At 39.8% G+C, this 7898-nt stretch overlaps 1 protein-coding gene across 1 annotated transcript in view; it reads left to right on the top strand.

The window, feature by feature from the left end:
- LOC139114160 (sulfhydryl oxidase 2-like) overlaps positions 1-7898 on the top strand; it is a 179112-nt gene that overhangs the window by 170072 nt on the left and 1142 nt on the right. The gene's annotated exons all lie outside the window — the stretch shown is intronic.

Genomic DNA, 7898 nt, shown 5'->3' with positions numbered 1-7898 from the left:
TAGAAGATCGCCCTCCTCCGGTGGATGTACAAATACGAGTGTAGAGATGAAGGACATTACAGCTGGGTTAACGAATTGCAACAGGGAAAACAAGAGCTTGGTGAAAATTTGTGCCAAACTCCGATCACGTTTTAGAGGTTAGATTTTAATTATCATATCTTAAAGATATTATACACAAATAAAATTGAAATAAGTCTCCTTGATCCAGGTAATATTGTTTTTAAATCTCAAAATTTATGTACGGTAGATGACCGCTAACTTTCATTTTTGATTATGAAATACAACGGTTTAAGTTTCCCCTTCGGTAAAGGTCTTACAAAATGTTTAAAACTTTCGATCTCGAGACGTAGTTTACTAAAGGTAGCCAAGACCTCTAAATTGAGAGACTAAACTTTTGCTAAGTATTCCCAAAGAAAAATTTCAACCACTGTCGTTCAAAATTCAAACATTGATATCACGGTCACTTATCATCTATATATTTACCGACACTCGGAATTCAAAATGGCCGCATCTCTGTGTTAACTCCTTGGGGAGAAATTAAACATTCCGAGTTTCGAAAAGATAAGACCATGAAATCTTTACTTACTCCGACAGCTTCAAAATGAACCCCCACAAACAGTAGAGCAGAAAAGTAATGTAAAAATTTGGGAGTCCGAAAATCTGTCGGTCCTCGAGGCGCATTCTACCCGAGGATTGAACGTCTGGCCGATAATATCAAGTGATGCAGAAATTGACATTAATACCAAGGCATAACGAGCCTGTCCATAGATAAGCATTTCCCATTTTTCGGCCTTTTCATAACTGCAGCAGTCTTGTTTCTTTCCCTTCGAGAAATTTTATCTTTCGGCAGTTGGTATGAAGAGATGCCGGACGAACAGACGACCAACTTCCCGTACTCCATGCTATCCATACCAGTTCCGAACAGGAGTACGCCCCCCACCCGCTGAATCTAACTATATATGTAACAAGTTTGTTGTTACTCCTCTGGGCAATCACTCTCGTTTGGCAACTTTTTGTTCTTTGAACGTTTACTTTTATACATAGAATTTTAATGATTCTGAGAGAGAGCCCTACAAAGAAACCCCAACTTGAACACCTCTCAATGACAGAATTAATAAAAATAAATGGTGTTACAGTTTCTGGCATTCCAGAAAATTCGGACAAACATGGTCCAATGGCGTCTGCGATACCAAATAAGCCGTTAAGAGACCTACAGTAAAATTACGACAGACTGCAAACGTTAATATTTACTAAACGGTGATTTGAGGTATTTCAAGGGGAACACATAAAAATAAGTTACAAACGACAGCTTTGTCTCTCTAAGGATACATCCAATTAGGTCAGAACGATTTTCTTTGATTATTAAAGGCAAAATACGCAGCCTCGGAGAAAGATATTCGGACTCTCAAACTTTTAGAATATTCTTTTGGCCTAGCACTTAGGGAGGGGAGTATTTTGAAGTTCATTGAGTAAATGAAGTTTTCAACGGCTTAATTTTGTGAAAATCGGGAAGTTTATTTCCCCCATAGAGATGACACAGGGATGGCGATCATTTTGAATTTCAAATATTATTTTAAAATATAGGGTAATTTGTTCCTCTAGTACGAAAATTTGCACGATTGCCCGCTATTTTTATCCCTTGATTTTGAAAGAGAACAGCTTCAAGTTTCCTTGATGAAAGTTTGAGCAAAAGTTTAAGAATCATTTTAGTGCGAACTACCTTAAACCAAGTCACCCCATTCTCTGACATAACCTCGCGACTCTCAATTTTCCTGCCATACATTCTTGTAAAAGCCTACTAAACCATGCCCTAATCCCTTGTAAGATACTGTGAGTGGCCACCGTTTTCAACGGAGACGCAAAGCGTTGCCAAGACTCTTGAAATCATTTGGGACTGCAAAATATTACACGTAATCGGGCCTAATCCCGTCTTTCGGCGACAAAAACTTCAACAATTGAATTACTGAGTTACCTTTTTGATTTATTCTCAGACAAGTGTGCTTTCAGTAAATCACACAGGGAAACGAGCTCTATAAAATTTGAGTCACGTCACCACACAGCCTGATACGTGCGTACATCGACTTTAAAATACCGCATCATTTGCCGTTATATGTCTCCGATATTCTAAGCTGTTCTCCTGTATTTTACACTGTGACAGTTGTTGATAGATGATAGGACCAAAGTCCATCACAAATTTTACGCGTCCACTCTGTAATCTTTAAAGTTATCGTTGGGACCTCAGAGAGGGGTTCGCGCTTACCGTAACGGTTTGGTGGTTTCCCCAGCACGCCACAACTATTCAACGTAGAGATATAAATAAAGGTAAAACTCCACTCGGGGGACATATTTCAACAGAATCGGCCAGTGCCCTTCAGTGCATTTCTTGACCATGGCGGTCTTTTCCTATTTTTAAGTGTTGATAGCATTCCGTCATGATCAATTTTGGACAATGTCGTTCAGTGACAAAAATATCTTGATCATCTGTAACATAAGCCTTGAAGTTTAATTTTGTTTTTAAATTTATAGAATTTCATACAGATGTGTCAAAACTTTCATTGCGAACTGTGCAAGCGTCAAGGCGAAAATCAACGTCCATTGCTTGATAGCATATCCGGCCCCGGGGGCACTCGTATTGGAAAAGTATACCTGAGCCGATCCATTGGTGAACATGTCCAAATTCGCGCGTAATTCTTTTGAGGGAAACATCAGCCGGTCAGCAGAAACAGAAACCTGTAACACAACCCTGACACAAGTCAGTTGGGAAATTTGAATTTTAAAAGGTATTTTTGAAGAACTGTTTGGGTTTCAAGGTAATCCGTATCGCCGACGAAACAAGGAGGGCAAAATCCAGACTCTGAGCGGTTGGTGTGCGCATAAAACGTGATCAAAAGTTACATTGTAAAATAACCCGACGGGTTGTGTGAAAACTTTTGACAAACTGTCAACTGTAGAGACAAATATCTGTCACTTTGAAATGCGAGCGATTGCAAACAAAAAGGAGTTTTTGCCGCCAATGTCTCAGTTATTTAAATATTTTATCACCATTTTCCGTCGCATTCCAGCTGGCGTAATGGCCGCATTCCAACTGTCTCCAACTGTCTCTCGACTGAAAAGGGATACCACGTTTATTGTGACCGGCACGCGTGGCGCGCGCTCACGTGCACCATGCCTTTGTGCGCCCTCATTAACATGAAACATGCGCATGAGCAGTTCATCATATGTAAAATTTACGAGCGCGACTCGTCCGTCCAAATCTCCCAGATTTACGACCTGGGCAGTCAAGCAGCGCGACGAAAGTGTGAGAAATGACATAAATCAAGACGCCTTTACCATTGAATCTGGAAGATGAATGGAGTGCAATGCAGGGAGGATAATGATGATCGCGATTATTCAACGCGAATCTTGAAATCGTGCGGAGATCCATCATTTGAACGCACAAGTTCCATCTTAGGATCATTTGTAAACTGCTAATCCCGGTTTTGATTTCGTCCATATGCCCTTAGAACCTTGGACGATTTCGCCCATTTATCACACATATCCTTCTTCTTTTCGTACTGCTGTGCGGAAATTACAAAACATCCCGAGGAAGAAAGGGTCCTAAAGAAAATGATTTCAAGGAGAAGTAGCTGGGCCAAAGGGAGTGAAACGAGTATTTCAATTTTGCTGCATACGACCCAAAAAAGTTACACTTTCTCAAAACTTCCCCCGCACGTTAGTTATGTGTGCAAAAACTATTATTGTCCGTAAATTTTAAATAAGGAAGGCCGGATATTTTTGCGACACTAAGCACCCATGCTGCTAAAACTATTTAGATTTGTGCGATATTTTTTTTTGTAGACTGAAAGATTCAGTCGTTCATGGGTCTCTGCCACGTACAACCCGAAGGTCTTTGTTTGGGTTGGAGTTGGCGGAGACTCATAGACGACGGAATATTTTCAGTCTAAGTTTATTCCTAATCATTAGGCGACTTCTCACTATTTCATCGTGTTACGCAGACTGTGAAACGTGCACATGTGTGTATAAGGAGAGAGAGAGAGAGAGAGAGAGAGAGAGAGAGAGAGAGAGAGAGAGGAGAGAGAGAGAGAGAGAGAGAGAGAGAGAGAGCGTTATCACTGTAATTTCCAACGAGGAAATCTGCTTGAGTATTGGGTTTATGTCTGGTATGGATAGAAAAATTAAGAAAATAACAAACAATGATATTTCGTTTCTTTTACCCAGCATACATCACACATGTAATTTCTTTAAGAAGCGCTGCAAACAGCGTTGAGTACAATAACACAGTGAAAAACCATTTTCCATTCATGTCATCTATGATCGACATCATGCAAGTACATTTTAATTATAATATGATAATTCATAAAGTGGAAAAAACATTTAAGCATAGCGACTTTGTTTCTGTCAAAATTTATCGCTTTTAATACAGTACTTCTTGATATTTTAATTAATGTGTTAATATTCTCTCATTACTTTAAATCATATCATTGGGATCGTCGATTTCCATGAATTTCCTAATAGCTTTATCAATGATTCTTGGCTTAACGTCTCTGTCTCTCTCTCTGTCTCTATCTCTGTCTCTCTCTGCTTTTTTCTCTCGCCATGCTTTTTTCTAACACCCTGTATGTCTCTAGATGACTCTGTCGTAATGTTTGCCTACATGACCTTTCCTCGGTCTATATGACCCTTATTCCATCATCCTCACGTCTATCATTGTCTCTATCTATCTATCCCTGTCATGAAGTGTGCTTCGCAGTCCACGTCGGTTTTTGTCCTGAGTGTTTCGTTATCTTATATAATCTGTATTCCATATCTCAGGACGCTGATCCTGACTCCTGTCGTCTGTCATATATCTGCCTGTCCACCCATTAGCGGGCCAGTAGCTGTAACCTTTTGTTGAACTTTTTCTCTATATTTGTTTTTGCATATCAACTACAGTTTCTTGTATGTTAAACACTCACTATTTAGCTTGTCAAGACGGCGTCTGTATGTGTACAATGTACTGTTATTGTTTACATTTGAATTCTGGTCCGCACTATAATACACTTGTCAACAACAACAATGCAGTCTACACATGTACAGGCTGAGTGGACAAACCAGATACTGTGAATCTCAACATGCTTTCGGAAGTCGAACAAGAAACCATGTCGAGTGTAATGTGTCATATGACAGCTGATAAATCAAGACAGAAGGACCTGTGTATGCCGATTCATGGATTATTCCTTACTGTGGTATTTCCGCTTTGGAAAATGCAACCCTCATTTATTAGTTGTGGGTAACTACGTTGCTGCTTTGCACCTGTCAAAATCATTCCAACATTGTTTATGTTTGTCTGCCAACGATGTGCGGTGACACATTGCTAGGGATTTATGTCTCACCATGCTTCATTTCATCACATTGTTCACAAAGGTCATGCATTGAGTCTCCATGACAATGGTCTTAATCAATTCGGCTTTGATAGTTCTTTTTTGGTTTCCCTTCATCTCTTGATTGTGCAGTACTGAATTCCAGCTTCAGTTAGTCTTTCTTCGTTCACACACAGTTAACATGACACATCGTTCGGTACCTATCGCCGTGTGCTTTTATATGTGTCCGTTTTTCTGTCTGTCTGTCTGTCTGTCTGTCTGTCTGTCTGTACGTACGTACGTACGTATGTATGTATGTATTTATGTATGTATGTGTGTGTGATAGATAGATAGATAGATAGATAGATAGATAGATAGATAGGTAGGTAGGTAGGTATAGGTAGGTTGTAGGTAGGTAGGTAGGTAGGTGCACAGGGATACATGGATGGATGCATGGACTGGTGGGTAGGTAGGTGGATAGGTGGTTGGGTCGGAAGGTGGGTGAGTGATTGCTGGATTGGTTTGACGGACGGGTACACAGATTCATAAGTTCACTTAACCATATACAGTAGAAGCAAAAATACTCTCTGTGACACAACTGAGCAAATAGATAACATGAGTTGAAAGTTACTACTTGGACTGAGATATCAACTCATATTACGTATTTTCACTGTGGCGCGATCTCTGAAGAAGATCTCCAATATGTCTGCCCTGAAAGGTGAACCACGGTAAGTTCTTTTGTCAACAGGAAGGCAGTTTGCTGTTGGAATGAATATGAGAGAGGAGGAGTCCACGTTTAGAAATTCCTGTGACTCAGTGAGAATTTGATGGCGATAGTTCCATCAACCCTGGAGGCGGTGGCTTTCGGTGGTGTTCTGACGTCACGTGCAACACGTGATGTAATCATTTGTAATTTTGATCGTTAACCTGTTCCATCTGTATTTCTAAAAGAATGAAATTTGGCGAAAATTTATATTTTTTCAACTCTATCAATATTTGTTTGTCAGGCTGCGATTCCCATATGTTGAAATCGTATTGTATTCTTAACAAAAAACAGCGCCCTAGGCCAGCTGAAGAGCAACCGGTCATTTCTCTCTTTTTTAACAACCCAGGCCAAGGAAATCTTTCAAAATCTAACGAACACAACCAGACCTAGAGGGGGCGATCACCTTTTCGATACCTTTGTGTTGTGTTTGCTGGGATCTCATTCTTTTCCTAGCATTCGTGTAAACACCCCGGGGCGCTTATCTCAAACCACTGTTGCGCACATTTTTACAACCGTGGCCGCCTTTATGCATCGCCGTCGCAGTTATTGAAAGTAAAGATTTTACCTTTGACTTGGTTTTGCCTTCTGTCAGCGACTGTTTGGAAACCGCCACTGTCTTTATTTCGTGCATCCACAATGAGACCCAATTTTGTCTTTGATGTTCTCTTCAACCTATACCGTTGTCCTGTTCAGCCCTAGCTCAAATTTAATTATCCTGTATTACAGACGTGCAAAAATGACCCTACTTTCAGTGCAAAAATTACTGAAGCTCTTAATTTAGTTAGCCTGTTGGTAGTTTGACGTGCTGACGGGTACCTTCCCCAAACGATGCAGTTTGAGAACCTTTCCGTCTCTTAGATACCGTGACTTTGTTTGAATGTTGCCAGAATATCGATATCGTGCCGATCATGGTTATCATTTTTAAATCAGTTATCATCAAGGAATCAACTTGATTTCTCTGAGTTCCCAAAGATATTTCTCTTCAACTTTGAAATATTATAATAACGATGAGTAACCTTTTCGCTGACGACTTGACTCGCAAGAGTCCTGCACTCGTGAAAGTTTACTTGTAAAAGTATTTCAAAGTAAAACAATAGATTAGCATGCAGTATAATTGATAATAGCGTGTAAATTGAACCCTTAATTTGGTATTCATGAACTTCTGTGTAAACAATACAAAGCTGTAAAGCATTTAGCTGGCTATATCGATCTGTTCTTGTGGTTTTAATTCATATCAGTTTGATCGTTGCCGTACAATGTTGGCAGTCTAGACGGGTACAACGGAAGTATGAGTCAGCGGCCTGCTCCAGGGCTCGTACCCCGTACACATCCATAATTGTTCGGTGAGGCAGGATCACCATCGTGAGAAAGCTTCGCCCGAACAAATCTGTCAAAACAGTTCATTATCATTCGTATTTTTTGGATTTTTTTTTGTACCGCTGTGTTCACTGGACCAATATATGGCAGACTGCTTCGGTATCAGAATCGTTTTTATTATTATTTTTTTTATTATCATTTCTTTATTTCGGACTTCATACACGTCCATATATATTACAGAATACGAAAAAATACATAATTACACTAATTAGGTTCGACAAAAACGAATATTGCTCTTACATTCCATAAATATTGACTCAGAGTAAGAAAATTGTCTTCATCCACCGTGTTCTCAAAGCGGATATGACGTACTGCTCTTGCTGCGGGTGTGTGCATTGAGCCCATTTGATGAGTCTGTTGCTATGCACACAATATCCCAACATTCCTTTTTGCATATCAAAAAGTTTACCATTGCA

Source organism: Ptychodera flava, chromosome 16 (assembly GCF_041260155.1).
Source record: "Ptychodera flava strain L36383 chromosome 16, AS_Pfla_20210202, whole genome shotgun sequence".
In the NCBI taxonomy this organism is placed as follows: Eukaryota; Metazoa; Hemichordata; class Enteropneusta; family Ptychoderidae; genus Ptychodera; species Ptychodera flava.
The sequence above is the reverse complement of the archived record's forward strand: the minus strand, read 5'-3'. Positions and strand labels throughout refer to the sequence as shown.